The sequence below is a fragment of the Protopterus annectens genome, chromosome 2.part2 (genome assembly GCF_019279795.1).
Source record: "Protopterus annectens isolate FY-2018-M chromosome 2.part2, PAN1.0, whole genome shotgun sequence".
Classification (NCBI taxonomy): domain Eukaryota; kingdom Metazoa; phylum Chordata; order Ceratodontiformes; family Protopteridae; genus Protopterus; species Protopterus annectens.
Genome location: NC_056730.1, coordinates 952,778,811 through 952,794,298, shown reverse-complemented (window position 1 = coordinate 952,794,298; position 15,488 = coordinate 952,778,811).

Below are 15,488 nucleotides of genomic sequence, written 5' to 3'. Positions count from 1 at the left end.
ATACCAGTCTCAGGGTAAGATGGAGGTAAATGTGGCACAGACCCAGCATTAGCAGTGGCCTTGGGGCAGGATGGGGTAAACATGGCATAAGCCTAGCAGGAGTGTCAAGGTAAACATGGCACAGGTCCAGTTTTAAGGAAAGGAGTAGGAAAAGGTGTACAAACCCAGCAGCAGTCTCAGGGCAAGATGGCATAATTGTGGTATGGACCGACCAGTAGCCTCATGGCAGGATGTCATAAATATGGTACTGCCAGGATAGCAGTCTTAGGACATAATGAGGTAAAAGTAGTACAGGCAGAGCCATAGTCTCAGTGCCCTTTTTTGAGAGTTTATAAGAATTTTTTTTTAAATTTCCAGGAAAATTCTATAAAATTCCTGAGCTTGGATTGTCTAAGTACTAGAGTACTAAAAAACTACTAGTCATACAACTGTGAATTTACTTCATTCAGTAACATAAAAATAATGGAATTATGATAATTGTGATGGTCCTTACTCTGGGACAGTAATCAAGGAGCCTCAATCCTCACCACTGACACCAGTGAGGAATGGAGACTAGGAACAAAAATGGATACACACAGTATTTTCAGATGCAGCTCTCTTACCAAGCACAATTTCCCTTAAGAGCACAAAGGGAGCACACTGCAGACCTGGGACTGGACTCTCTCTCACTAGGTCCCAAACAAGACTCCACACTGACCACTTTGGAGCTTTGTGTCCCTGTTCCAAGTAGCTGACACACATACTTGGATATTTGATTTTCACACACACACACACACACACACACACACACACACACACACACACACACACACACACACACACACACACACACACACAGCTGGGAATTCTGGCATATATTTACCAGCTGTGCCCCCTCTGCTCAAACTATAAGGAAATTATATTGCCACTAGTCAGCTACTTTAAGGCTTTTACAAGGGTACCCAATTATACTGAGTAAAGTTAATACTAATACAAATGGTAGTGGTGACTAAACAGCAAGGCTTTTAGGAGCAGCAACAGTGTCACTAGATAAATATAAGTACTCTCAAAAGTTAAAATATTCTCTAAAAGACAAGCCACAATGAAAAGTTTAATTATATTCAATAATAAATAATAAAAGAATATGGACTGCTAAATATCTATTTACAATTAACACCAGAGTTTCAATCATAGGAAATATTAAAAATAACATGCATGGGTAGATTCACACAGATACAGAAAAACAGTAGTTAACTAATCTCACTATATTTTCCTGACCGATCTAAAGAAGTATTATTCCCTGGTTACTTACTAAAGCAAGGCAAGATGAAGTGTGTTGAGTTGCTTACTACAGCAAGACTGATAAGGTGTGAGGTTGTGTGAGATATCTGAGAGATCTTTCCTGTCAAGTTCCAAAAAACAAAGTGCTGCTGTGAGAGTTCTAGAATATCTCTAGCTAATATCTAAAAAAATAATAATTTCAGTGCTAGTTATAGAATGACATCCATCTGGTCACCTGACTCTGGTAGAATACACACCCAGAGCTTTACTAAGATCTGTTGCAGCATCTGAAAGCTGTAAAACAGTTTCAAAAACATCCACCCTTCCAGAATAACAATTACTTCACCCCTAAGGTAATACAATAAGATTCCTAATCCTGGTTTTCCCAGACAGTTTTGTCTCTGGCTGCAATCAGACCTGTAAGAGAAAATTGTTATGGCCTAAACCAACCCATTTAATTTTCAACCTATTTTTTTTTTTCAAAATTAGCTGGACTGAGATTAATCTCTTCCCTTCCAGAATTCTCTGTTAAAACAGATACATTTAATCAATTATACATGCACATCAGAAATTATTATTATATCTCTTTTCTGTCCAGCAGGACCCACTGTTGGTGCATTTTTAACACAAGTAACTTTACAAATACATTTTTAACACAGCATCTGTACAAATCAGTGTAATAGTCAAATGGCATAACATTCTTTACAAAACTTCAGCTAATTATGCCGACACATGTTACACATGCACTGCAATACTCTCCCTAGCACAGATGGCACTACATCATATCATCATAATAATGACTGGAAATTCACTCAGTAAGCACTGTTGTAATTCCCTGAAATTCAGTTTTAGAACACTGAATTTCATTTTTTTTTAACAAATGTATACCAATGTCCCCTTTTAGTTATAGAAAGGCAAACCACAAATAGCAACTGAAACAAGAAGGTAGTTGCCCTTATGGTTGGGAGATGTGAAAAAATTTAATGGATTGTAGTGCAACTTTCATATAAATTAAAGCATGTATGCATGTGTGTGTGTGTGTGTGTGTGTGTGTGTGTGTGTGTGTGTGTGTGTGTGTGTATCTGTACATTAATTGATCTACCAAATGCTTCTTTCCTATAAAGAATATTCACTTTTTCATTTTAGGCTGCAATGTTGAAAATGTTGTCTACCCTTTGCACATTTGTGTAGAACAAACATCAGTTGTAAAGGCTGTCTGAGAAGGATGCAGGAGTTTTAAAGCTATAGCAATTTCTAGATAAGTACTGGATGAAACAGTTAAGTAAACTATGTGCTGTTTTTTTTTTTCTTGTGAACAACAGAAATCATACAATCCAAATTTTTATTTTATTTCTATTGTAAACTAGATTTTCCAGCTGAGTAGAGCCCCCATTTTTAATTGGGCCCCAGGAGCATTAGCTGGTTAATTGACTTGCTTAGACTCTTACAGTAGGCAAATTGAGACTTGGAGAACCAAACCTAGGGCACTAAGATGAAACCTTTTAGCTGCTCAAAACCTTACTACTTTGTTCTAAACTGCCAAAAAATAGTCTAGAAACAGTGACACTTTGGTCATATTTCTTCAACATATTGGGAATCTGACAGAATATATTTCAAGGCAGAAAGAATACTATATGAATAACCCCACAATAAAAGATGAGTTTTTTAAATGATGTCAACATAGGCAGTAGGGGAGAGCAATGAAGTATCTCAGGAACAGAGATGGATCAGATGATTATTATAATGGGAGAATAAATTTATAGCCAGAGCATTGCCCACACCACTTTCCCAATTTTCTACTTCCCTGTAGTCCTACCAAAAACTGGAAAAACAAATTACATGCCTCCTGAACTCTACTTTGCTGATCTGAAGGTAGCAGTCTCTATGCCGTGACTATTAATGTAAAGCCTTCAAATCCCTCAGACCATGTTATAGTCCCTGCTCATCCACTGACAAAGATACTGCCCCAGCTTTAGCATCCAGCTTCATGTAAAGCATCATAATGAATCTGAGGTCTTGGCAATAAATAAAGTGAACAAACATCCATTTTCTTCAACTTCATTCAGTGCACTGACTGAGTGACAGGTAATTAGATATGCATGGACATGCTGAAGCATGTATATTCCACATATGCAACTTCTGTGTTAAAAAGCAGATGTCTGCTTGTTCTGCACTAGCAAAATTATGTGAAACACTTCATGGAATTAGGTAGTCATGCTGGTTTTCCTACAGAGTTTAATTTTCTGATTTAATGTGTATAAATTAAGTAATTCTATGTTGTTATCAAAGTCTTATGATAAAAACACAGCTGAGTTGTACATAGTTATAATACAAAATATGCCCTTATCCAGATTCCACAATGGGGACACGTAATAAGCTGTACAAGATGCATCTAAGTTTTCATGTCACCCTTACCCAAAAAAGATCAGTCATTTTTCACAAATTATTTACTGACATCAGTGACACTTTCCATTCAGTAACAAGTTTAAAGCTACTATAAAACATTGCTTACATATATTCTTCCTGAAAGTTTTCATATCATATTTCTTCCTCATAGACTGGAGCTCAGTGTTGAAGTCCTATTATAATGAGCAAATATTGTTTAATTTCTTCTAATTTTTGTGTTGGCTTGCATGACATGCAATCAACATGTTGATATGCCTATGAAATGGAACTCTTTTTTTTTTCTTGTTAGCTTACTCAGTGGAGTCCATACCTGTGCTCTCTTAGCTCATTCATTTACCCAAGGATGAGAGAAAGGCATCCCTCAGCTGATCTTATTAAGAGTATGCATTTGGGTTTTCCAGCCGAATGCTCTTAATGTTTTTATGCTGTACCTTTTTACAGCTTATTTGCTCATTTAAATTAAGGTAAGTATTAAAGGCAGTAGTCACAAGGCATACCCTAGTTCATTCTTGTTTGAGAGTTTGTACTTCATGGAGATGGAGTACAAGCCTATGAATTAAATTGTAGCATTTCTTTGTTTTTGCTACTTTTATAATATCTATAATTTTACCACTTAATATTCTCAACATAGTAAAATATGTGTTGCCTCATTTGGGGCTAATATTAAAAATGTTTAAATTAAAAAAAATATGTGGTTCATGTAAAAATGATAAATGCTTGCAAATGTACCACTACAGTCACAATTCTGTCATAATTTTCTTCCCCTACCTCATATCCAGTGCACATGTACACAAACAGAGGAATAGGTATGGTAGAATAATCAGTTAGAAATAACTGTCAACGGCTATGTGAAACAAGTGTGCTTGGCAACCTGAGATGCCAGGTCAATGTCTTGTGAAGAGTTTACATCTGTGCAGTCATAGATGACAATTTTGACATCCAGGGTCCATGTGGATGTCATTTCCAAGTAATAGTAAATTTACATTGTTGCTATCTGTGGACTGTTTTATGTTAGGTGATGTTAGTTTATGGTTAAGGTGAAATTTAATGTATGTACAACCAACATCCAGTGTTTTTGAATGAGAGAGTAGAATAGAAACAAACATTGCATTTGTACTAGGTGTTACCAGTTGGTGGGAGGTGGATGGCTATCAGCTAGATAAAATCTGTAGGGGTTGAGGACATGAGCTGTTATTCCTCCAACCCTTTTACCAACACAGTCATATCCATAGCTGGTGCAACCTGGGATATTAATTTCTGAGTTAACCTACACAGTACTTAATCCACATCAGAGAAATTGCTTGTACCCAGGTTAGTTAATAGGGGATTTTGTTACAAAGGATTATTGCATCAAAATGAAAAACCCTAAGACTTTTTAGTTGTAACAACTGGCATTTTAACTGTAGTGTAATATTATTTATGAGCAAAGGGGACCCATATTAGTTTCAGTATTCCCAAACTGAAGTAATATTTTGTGTAACTAGTAGAAAAATGATTTTGCGCATCTTTTCACTAGTGTAACATGGATCCACAAAGAACCTTTTTATTTATTATAAAAATGCCTTTTATTGAAATTGGCTTTGTGGCTCTGTCTCTCTGTGGTTCTGTTACACTTCTCCTATTGGTTGCAGACACAACACCCACTAAGTTAGATCATCATCCAACTTCTCCACCCCTATCAGCTTACTCTGAATTACTTCTAGCGAGAACTTGTATCAGTAACACCCAGTGAGCTGCATCATGATCCAACCTGACCACCACCTATCAGCTTACTCTGAATTACTGCTGAGTTCCCGGTTTACTCTCCTAAGACTTTTATGTAATCATGCAATTGCAGTCCCGTGATCATTGTGGTTCCGTCCTTTCTTTCTTTTTTTTAAGTATGTGTGCATGTGTGTGTGTGTGTGTGTGTGTGTGTGTGTGTGTGTGTGTGTGTGTGTGTGTGTGTGTGTATGCGTGTGTGTGTGTGTTTTAATCTAAAGAGATGATGCAAAGGTAATAATCTCTCTCTGACAACTAAAAAAATAAAATAAGACAGATAACTGAACTGCTCTTTCTTGACTCCTACTCTACATATACTTGCCAAGGGATCACAAAATGTCTGTTTAGCAATATGTTTTGCAATGAGGGCACATTTATACTCTGAATTACTGCTACAGAGAACTTGCATAAGCAATACCCACTGACTTGCATCATCATCATCATCATCATCATAATCTGGCCTCTCCACCTCCTTTCATTCTTCTTCCTTACTTTCTAGTTTTTAAAGTAACTGAATAAAAAACATTCTTTATTAAAAATCTTTTTTTTTACTTATATTTTTTTTATTCTTATTTTTGCATCTGTAATGTATTTTTTATAACTTGTTAATCAGTAGAGCACAGTATGATAGTATTTTGAGAAATACTTTCAATAGGAATATGATATCCCTTAGGGAAAGGGTGAGACATGTGAACGTGAATGATTTAATTCTTCTCTGTGATGTTAATTATAACATCAGAAATACAAATTTATGGATAAAAAGTAGTGTTGACCAGAGTTGTTAAACCTTGTACTTACAAGGAAGAATAGCTAAACAATGTAAACAGTGACTTTATGACTGGTAATGGATATTGTTACCAAGACCCATTAAGATTAGATTAATAGATTAAAACTAAGCAATATAAACTTTAGTGACACAGAGCGTGTGGAATATGTAAACTTTAGAACACAAGAAAGTGACTCAGAAATGACAGTGTAGTTAAGTTAACCACAATGGTTATACATTAAGAAATAAAAGATGTGGCACTGTAAATCATCAACCTGTGTTTGCATCAGACATCTAGATGAGGGATAGACAATGTTTGATCAGACATAGAAAATGTACGTGACAGCCATTATACTTTCAGTCTGCAGGCATCTCTACATATAAGAATGTAGTTCACAAAAGTAGGCTTTCCATGGTGCAGAGATGATACTTTTGCTGACTGATTTGTACAGATGCTGAATTAGACTTGAACCTTTGAGTGCATCAGGCTAGTGACTTGCAACTTGAACCTGTATGTGGATCAGGCTATTGACTTGCAACTTAAACCTGTGCATGGATCGGATTAGTGACTTGCAACTTAAACCCGTGAGTGGATCAGGTTAGGATTTGCAACTAGAACCTGTTAGTGGATCAGGCTATTGACTTGCAACTTGAACTTGTGAGTGGATCATTCTAGTGACTTGCATTTGAACCTATGAGTGTGCTCAGGTTTTTTGCAGGCGGCACTACAACCCCAGTAACCTGTTATTGGCCTGAGCAGAGACTTGAAGTAGTGAATGTAAAGTACATAGATTAACAGGTGTTACTGTCTGACGTCATTATTATTATTTCGGGTTCAAGTCTCAGAGTCTGTTTATCTCATTAGTATACAAAAAATGTTATCATAGCTTTATTATGTTGGCAAAATATTTATCTCTGTGGTGTTTTGCATCAAACACAAAAACCACAAAGAAGCAGATATACAAGCACTTACATTCACACACACACACATATATCTATATATATGTGTATATATATATATATATATATAGTCATTATATATTTGTATTTGTATACATATATATAAATGCACACACATATGTACACAATCATATGCATATATACAAATATACCCCAAAAAGACATACACACACACATATATATATATATATATATATATAGATAGATATATATATATATAGATAGATATATTTAAATGGAGAAAAGAAGGAAGTTCCACAATCAAAAATGAAAACCAGTGTAAATATTTATTATAGTAATCCAGCTCTCTGCCTCATAACAGACCCATGTTTCGGCCTTTAGCCTTTTCAGTGTTGCAAGACCACCATAAATAAAATAAACGCACAAAATGAACACAGGTTGAAATTATCCGGCCAATGACTTGGAGCAATACAAAGTTAAATAAAGGAACTCAACAGTCAATATCTAAAATGAAGATGTAAATTTCAGAACTCAGGTATATGCAAAATCTATTCAAAAATCAAAGCCATAGGGATTATAACTGTTTAAATTGAACATATGTCAGAATGAAACAGCCCTGCAGGGATACACAGAAAATCTACTGAAGGAATGGGAAATATGATTAAATGCATGCACTGAGGGGACCCATATTAGTTTCAGTATTCCCAAACTGAAGTAATATTTTGTGTAACTAGTAGAAAAATGATTTTGCGCATCTTTTCACTAGTGTAACATGGATCCACAAAGAACCTTTTTATTTATTATAAAAATGCCTTTTATTGAAATTGGCTTTGTGGCTCTGTCTCTCTGTGGTTCTGTTACACTTCTCCTATTGGTTGCAGACACAACACCCACTAAGTTAGATCATCATCCAACTTCTCCACCCCTATCAGCTTACTCTGAATTACTTCTAGCGAGAACTTGTATCAGTAACACCCAGTGAGCTGCATCATGATCCAACCTGACCACCACCTATCAGCTTACTCTGAATTACTGCTGAGTTCCCGGTTTACTCTCCTAAGACTTTTATGTAATCATGCAATTGCAGTCCCGTGATCATTGTGGTTCCGTCCTTTCTTTCTTTTTTTTAAGTATGTGTGCATGTGTGTGTGTGTGTGTGTGTGTGTGTGTGTGTGTGTGTGTGTGTGTGTGTGTGTGTGTATGCGTGTGTGTGTGTGTTTTAATCTAAAGAGATGATGCAAAGGTAATAATCTCTCTCTGACAACTAAAAAAATAAAATAAGACAGATAACTGAACTGCTCTTTCTTGACTCCTACTCTACATATACTTGCCAAGGGATCACAAAATGTCTGTTTAGCAATATGTTTTGCAATGAGGGCACATTTATACTCTGAATTACTGCTACAGAGAACTTGCATAAGCAATACCCACTGACTTGCATCATCATCATCATCATCATCATAATCTGGCCTCTCCACCTCCTTTCATTCTTCTTCCTTACTTTCTAGTTTTTAAAGTAACTGAATAAAAAACATTCTTTATTAAAATCTTTTTTACTTATATTTTTTTTATTCTTATTTTTGCATCTGTAATGTATTTTTTATAACTTGTTAATCAGTAGAGCACAGTATGATAGTATTTTGAGAAATACTTTCAATAGGAATATGATATCCCTTAGGGAAAGGGTGAGACATGTGAGCGTGAATGATTTAATTCTTCTCTGTGATGTTAATTATAACATCAGAAATACAAATTTATGGATAAAAGTAGTGTTGACCAGAGTTGTTAAACCTTGTACTTACAAGGAAGAATAGCTAAACAATGTAAACAGTGACTTTATGACTGGTAATGGATATTGTTACCAAGACCCATTAAGATTAGATTAATAGATTAAAACTAAGCAATATAAACTTTAGTGACACAGAGCGTGTGGAATATGTAAACTTTAGAACACAAGAAAGTGACTCAGAAATGACAGTGTAGTTAAGTTAACCACAATGGTTATACATTAAGAAATAAAAGATGTGGCACTGTAAATCATCAACCTGTGTTTGCATCAGACATCTAGATGAGGGATAGACAATGTTTGATCAGACATAGAAAATGTACGTGACAGCCATTATACTTTCAGTCTGCAGGCATCTCTACATATAAGAATGTAGTTCACAAAAGTAGGCTTTCCATGGTGCAGAGATGATACTTTTGCTGACTGATTTGTACAGATGCTGAATTAGACTTGAACCTTTGAGTGCATCAGGCTAGTGACTTGCAACTTGAACCTGTATGTGGATCAGGCTATTGACTTGCAACTTAAACCTGTGCATGGATCGGATTAGTGACTTGCAACTTAAACCCGTGAGTGGATCAGGTTAGGGATTTGCAACTAGAACCTGTTAGTGGATCAGGCTATTGACTTGCAACTTGAACTTGTGAGTGGATCATTCTAGTGACTTGCATTTGAACCTATGAGTGTGCTCAGGTTTTTTGCAGGCGGCACTACAACCCCAGTAACCTGTTATTGGCCTGAGCAGAGACTTGAAGTAGTGAATGTAAAGTACATAGATTAACAGGTGTTACTGTCTGACGTCATTATTATTATTTCGGGTTCAAGTCTCAGAGTCTGTTTATCTCATTAGTATACAAAAAATGTTATCATAGCTTTATTATGTTGGCAAAATATTTATCTCTGTGGTGTTTTGCATCAAACACAAAAACCACAAAGAAGCAGATATACAAGCACTTACATTCACACACACACACATATATCTATATATATGTGTATATATATATATATATATATATAGTCATTATATATTTGTATTTGTATACATATATATAAATGCACACACATATGTACACAATCATATGCATATATACAAATATACCCCAAAAAGACATACACACACACATATATATATATATATATATATATATATATATATATATATATATATAGATAGATATATTTAAATGGAGAAAAGAAGGAAGTTCCACAATCAAAAATGAAAACCAGTGTAAATATTTATTATAGTAATCCAGCTCTCTGCCTCATAACAGACCCATGTTTCGGCCTTTAGCCTTTTCAGTGTTGCAAGACCACCATAAATAAAATAAACGGCACAAAATGAACACAGGTTGAAATTATCCGGCCAATGACTTGGAGCAATACAAAGTTAAATAAAGGAACTCAACAGTCAATATCTAAAATGAAGATGTAAATTTCAGAACTCAGGTATATGCAAAATCTATTCAAAAATCAAAGCCATAGGGATTATAACTGTTTAAATTGAACATATGTCAGAATGAAACAGCCCTGCAGGGATACACAGAAAATCTACTCGAAGGAATGGGAAATATGATTAAATGCATGCACTGGTAGTAGGACAAGCTTATTTCAAAATTAAATAAACCTCAAGAAAAAAAAATAATAAAGCCAAGTCTTGCCTAGGTATAAAAAAGCAACTATGAAGATAATAAATCAAACTTCTTAACTATCAATTGTGTGTAATAAGCTGTAAACAGTGAAGCTGTAGTGATGTGTAACATGTAAGTGCGACCCCATGTGCAAAAATGGGAAAAAGTAGGAAGTGGATGCATGATAATAATAAATATACATATATTATTAACAGTGTTCTATTATTTATATGTTGCTATGATGTTTCTGTTTTTGTATAAAGTTTTCTTCTTTTATTGTTAACTATGTGGAGCTTTTCTCCCTGGGCCTCCGCTGTAAATGGACCCCGTCCAGTCAGACCATCCTGGTTAACAAATGTAAAATAAAATAAATAATAATAAATATACAAATATTATTAAGATAGAGCATCTAATATGAAATAAACCTGTAGCAAATAAATCAAAACAGCAGTTTCATCAGATGATATAGAGTCACGTTTTACATGTTCTATGGCTTTTTGTAAAGGTGGGGCGATTTGATCAGTGAGTGTAAAGAATTCTCTTGGTATTTAAAGTATATGTAATAAGGTGCATAACACTGGATGGCAGATAGCAGCTGTCCTACTTAATTTTAATGTAAATTAATAAAGTGATTTTAAAGGGTACCCAGCAGACTGTGTTAAATTTACCACTTTGGGAGCCTAAAGGTTGATTGTGAATTAACTTTCTGTCAGCTTACCTTGCTGCCTTAAACCTATTTATCCATTTATTTACTTATTCACATTTGTTAACTGAGATAAAGCATTGATCCATGTGGGCATACCTCTCAACTTCTAACAGCAAAAAATCTGGACAAAGCCATAAATAATGGGAGAACAAAGATCCCAAAATGGGGACACTTTTCAATATTGCTGTTAAAAAATTAGAAAGTTGATAAAATAGCAGGTTTTGCATTAACATGAATTTTCTGAATGGTATGAAGTCTGAAACTTCTGTCTTTATTTTACTGACTTCAACACTCAATATTTTGCCAATGATTTAAAAGAAAACCACAATTTTTTATGAGAAACAGAGCAAAAGTATGAGGCAAAAATCTAGACATTCTGCAAAAATCTGTACAGTTGAGAGGTATGACATCATGCGGACCTTTTTCAAGTTCAGCCTGGGGTTACACATTCAAAATAAGTTATATAATTATCACAGCAGCATATTACAGAGAAAATATGAGGAACAACACGGTACATAATTATTAGTTTAACAATGAAGAAATTAGACAAGATAATATTGCATAAGGTGCCCTTTACAAAAACTATTATTATTGTTATTACTATTATTTGTCATTATTTTCACTTGAGTGTCTCAAAAAGATTTTCCTTCTGGGACTCCAGAGCTTGGACAGTGTTACTGCTGTCTGGAGTCTACCTACTCATCTATTTACACTTTGTTTTCTGTAGTACTTTGAAGCAAATGCTGAATGCAAACATGATCTACAGTAATTGCTAACAACCCATGGGAAATAGCACATGCACATGCATATTGCATGCTAATAACCGTGCAAAACTAATCAATATTTTTCTGATATGATTTGCAAACATTTTGTTCATTGTAAGTTATGCACTTTATATATAGTTACTTCAGTCCCTTAACTAGGTCATAGTTGAAAAGGGATTTGCATGTCTTTTTTACCTACCATAAATAAAGAAGATAACTTGACTTAGGTAAGCACCATCAGAAGTCACCAGCTCACCAAAAGATACCCATATCCCCCAAAATGTCCTAACCCTCACAATCTCATGGTGTCAAGGTCACAGAATAAAACAAAGAAATGCATCACTGTACTCTCTGGAAAACAAAACACCCTTCCACCTACCACATAAAAGATTCCTCCTCAAAACAGGTACTGTCAGTAGAGACCTGGGTATAGCTGTTCACAATAAACTCTCCTTTTAATCACCATGTATTGACTATTGTTATGAAATCTTTTTACCCGGTCAGTTAATTGCTAAAAACATAATGTCCAGACCAGAAGAAGTCACTGATCATCTATGCATCTCCCTCATCAGACCCATAGTTTCATATTATGACCCCCTTTGGCATGTACCCACCCAGACAATTCACCCAAGTAGGGAAAAAAATTTCTTCACAGAGAAGATCTTTGGTAGGGGCTCCCTAAGATACATAGAGTGACAAAAAATCCTGTCAGTCTACTTGCCTCTTATAGACTTCTGAGAGGTGATCTTTGCCTGCTCTACAAAACAGCAAACAGCTCTGTCCTATTTGATATTTTACATGTTTGGAAAACTGGTAGCTCTTAGGGTAGGATATGTGCACACACTAGACTATGACTACCCCATTTCTGTAGTAAAGCAGTGTTGTTGTGGACCGATAAACTAATGAAACGCTGACTGGCTAAAATCCCTCAATATGTCACCTTAGTTCAAGCTTCCCTAATTCTTGTATTCTGCTTTATGAATATTGCACAATGAAAGCAAAGCAAAGTATTCTGAGCAGCTGAAGCAGGGAAAAAAGAGTATGAAGAACTGACACAAAATCTTTAAATATCGTCAGCATAGTTGTAAGTGCAGATCTAGCAAGTGCTTCATTCCTTTGTCATAAGAAAGTCCTTGTATATTACAAGGCTTATAAACAAAGGAATTGTGTATAGATCTAGGGATTTCATTGTCCTTATTTACTCATCACTCATTAGGCCACTCGTTGAATGCAATGCCTCCTTTGGCATGTATCTGTCCAGATACATGCAACAACTGGAGAACTCACAGAGACACCTTTCTAAAAGGATACAAGCCCTAAACAATATGTCTTACATGGGCCAACTCAAAGCCCAGTCACTATACTTGGTATCCTACAGACTGCTAAGAGGTGACCTGTGTCTGGCACACTAGGCATCCTCTAACTCAATACTGATTGATTTACTGTACATCAGAAAGTCAGATATCATCAAAAATACTCAGTCTAGAGATCTTAACCTCTTCTACAACATCAGCAGAACAATCTGGAGGGATAGGATTATCTTGTAGTGGTCACCTCTGCTCTGGAATAGACTCCCCAGCCACATAAAACAAATCTCATCCCTGTCCATATTCATGGGCAGCTTGGATCTGTGGATGGGAAACAGCAAATTTACTCCATTTCTGATCCTGCATTACTAACGGACTGATGCAGCTCCTAAATGCTTTATCCCATGCATGGGTCCTCTGAAATTATTTATGGTATAATCCCAGTTATTCTTACTCGGGGTAATATATAATTATTGACCATGGGTTGGGAAAGGCCAATCTAACACCAAATGAGATAGATGAAACAGAAAACAGCAAGCCAACGACAAAAATCCACAATGGGAGTCCTCTTTCCAAACACCAACAATCCAGTAGTCCTGAACGCTAATTTTATTTAAAACAAAAGAGCGTTTTCGCTACTAACAACACGCAGCTTCCTCAGAGGTTAAAAATCAATTAACAATATAAATTAATGACAGTTGCAGATTTTAAACTCTCAATGGCAGGAAGTGACAACACAAACTCAAACACCTTCACACTACGTATATACAATTCTAAAAGAAAAAGTACATTTTAAAACTTATATGTGTGTGGTTATTTTGTGTATGTCAAAACATTATATAAACATAATAAAAACATTATGTAAACAACAGTCTGGTCTAACACACGTAAAATACTTTCAGAAATTCTCCTGGAAGATTTTTGTATCATGCGTACAAAATGCGTACCAAAGCAAATGTATACATTTTGCACTCTGAAGAAGAAAGCACAAACTATCTGCAAGCAACATGAAGCAGTTGATCTTTATCTGGTTTAAGACATGAGCGATCATGGTACACTTCAGGCATTGGATGACCCATTCCCTCCTGCGAGTTCTAAGAGAACTTATCAAATACTCCTCACAAGTTGTATAAAAATCTAAAGGTGTAAGGTACAGCATGAAGAATGCAGGTTTGAATTCTGTACCTTAAAAATAAAGGGTATGTACCATTGCTGGATGCCCAGCTTTTCTATCTGTGTTTTATTAGCTAGTTTCATTTTCTTTTCTTCCTTTCTGGCTGTGTCAATAATAATATGGCTGTAAATGTTAATTAATCAACTCTGTAATGGGTCGGATCAGTACTGAATATAGGGTAACAATAACATCTTTGGATCTAAATGAAATACCATTGGCTACTAACTGTGTTAAGTAAAAGGATTTCCTGACAACAGTTGCCATGTGATATTCAAAAGAAAGGGAACTGTCATCCTAAGTGCCCATGTTCCTGACTACTTTTTCATTTTGTAAGGGTGTGTTATGTATATCATATGTTATGGCTAATTTCTGTTTTTGAAAAAAAAAACAATATTGCATTTTTATCATTTAATTTAATATAATTTTCTGTACAACAGCTATCAATTAGGGAAAGGTCTTTCTAATGGGTATGACAAGTACATCTAGTTTTGGTTAACCAGATGTCCTTGCCATTTTTGAGATCAGACAAGTAGATGCTAAATAAAAGAGGACTCAATATAGACCCCCTGGGGGACTCCATTGGTTACCTTAGCAATATTTGAAGAGGCATCTGCCACTTGAACTATTTGTGTTCACTCTTTCAAACAGTTGACTATCTTACTACTTAAGGATCTATATTTAAGAAGAATTGTTTCTTTACAATTCTGGCATGAGGTATGGTACTGAATGTTTTGGCAGGATCAAGGTAAGATGTATATACAGCATGATCACTGCTGACAAGTTGCATAACCCTCTAAACAAAAATAGCAAGGTTAAACGGGCATAATTTCTCCTCAATGAAGACACATTATTGGGAGTCAAGCCGGACGGAATTCTTAATAACATAATCAGATTGAGTATGATATGCTCTATAGCCAAACAAATTAGACTAGTAATTCCCAGGGTCAGTGGTAGGGCCACCCCTGTGGAGGGACATCACCACAACACTGCCCCAAGATTCAGGAACAAA